General features: G+C 46.3%; 1 pseudogene; it reads right to left on the bottom strand.

The window, feature by feature from the left end:
* Window positions 1-724: 724 nt before the first annotated feature.
* On the bottom strand, window positions 725-1,087 carry LOC116093313 (annotated as a pseudogene).
* Window positions 1,088-1,345: the final 258 nt, after the last annotated feature.

Here is a 1,345-nt window from a genome sequence, read left to right as displayed (position 1 = left end):
ACCTGCCTCTGCCTCCCAAGTGCTAGGATTGAAGGCGTGTGCCACCACTGCCCGGCCAATACTGATTGTTATATTAAAATTTTCTACACCTTTTCTTATAAAGTTTAAAAAAAAAGTATTCTTAAAAAAATCCTATCTCAACTTAGAGCTGTCACATTTGGATGACTCAGTAGCCACCTGAGTGGCTGCTGAGTTAGTGCCTGCTATATAAGGTTGTACAGGTATATACGCCATATGCAATAACTTTTGTTCTTACATTTATTTATTTATTTATTTATTTATTTATTTATTTATTTATAGGTAGGATTTTATGTTGTCTAGGCTGGCCTTGAACTTCCTGTGTAGTTAAGGCTGGCAGTGAAGTCTTAATACCCTTGGTTCCATCTTTCTTTCTTTCTTTCTTTTTTTTAAAGTATTTTAGATTTATTTTTAATAAAAAAAAATCTTCCCACAAGTGCTCCCGCACTTGTTACCAGTTCCCATAACTGACTGCTGATTTCCACTCAGTGGATGCACCTGCTGCAGTCCAGAACAATTTCCAGTGCCCCAGGCAGAACACAGGAACCACGCAGAGAGAGTCCCCTGAGACTTGAGTGCTGTTTCCAGCTTCGAGGGCTAAAGGCAGAGAATGAGCTCTGTCCTGGCACTGGAAAGATGGCTCTCAAAGACCCCAGTCATGGAGCATCCACACGTCTGAGTGTCTAGCACTGCTGACTGCAGGTCACTACACCTGGCACAGCCGGATCACTTCCTTCAGGGCCTTGAGCCTCCATACTCTTGTCCTTCACAGCCATAATCAGGAGGATGGCTCTGTTTCTTGTTTCTTGCGACACAAATGCTACCAGGTTCTTTGCAAAGACGTGGATGAGAGGCTCGTCCTGCCCAAGGAGGACTTTTGTGGAGAGCACTGGCCTGCTGAGGTCATTGGCCACATTGCTGGACTCTAAGGAGACTAGCGTATCCATCTTCCCAAATTGGGTCACCACAACCAGGATGTGGCTGCTGAAGGCGTGCAGACCACCTGGGTGGGCACACCGCATACCACTTTTGTCTTCTGTTTAGATACTACCAGTGGTTTGTCTTCCATGGTTCCTTTCTGCAGTGGAGGCAGGGAACTCCAACTGTGCAGGACTGGGGGATGGCTGGATCACTACTGACAGCAGTTGGGACTGAAAACCCTCGGCAACCAGTGCTCACCGCACCAGCAGCGCCAGAAACAAGTCTCAGTGAGCAACTCAGCCAGCTCTGGCTTAGCAGAAACCTCCACCTTTCAAGTGCTGTGATTGTAGACTTGTTCCATCTCACCTTGTTTTATGATGCTGAGGACTGAACCCAGGATTCCATG

The sequence above is a fragment of the Mastomys coucha genome, chromosome X (assembly GCF_008632895.1).
Source record: "Mastomys coucha isolate ucsf_1 chromosome X, UCSF_Mcou_1, whole genome shotgun sequence".
Taxonomy (NCBI): domain Eukaryota; kingdom Metazoa; phylum Chordata; class Mammalia; order Rodentia; family Muridae; genus Mastomys; species Mastomys coucha.
The sequence above is the reverse complement of the archived record's forward strand: the minus strand, read 5'-3'. Positions and strand labels throughout refer to the sequence as shown.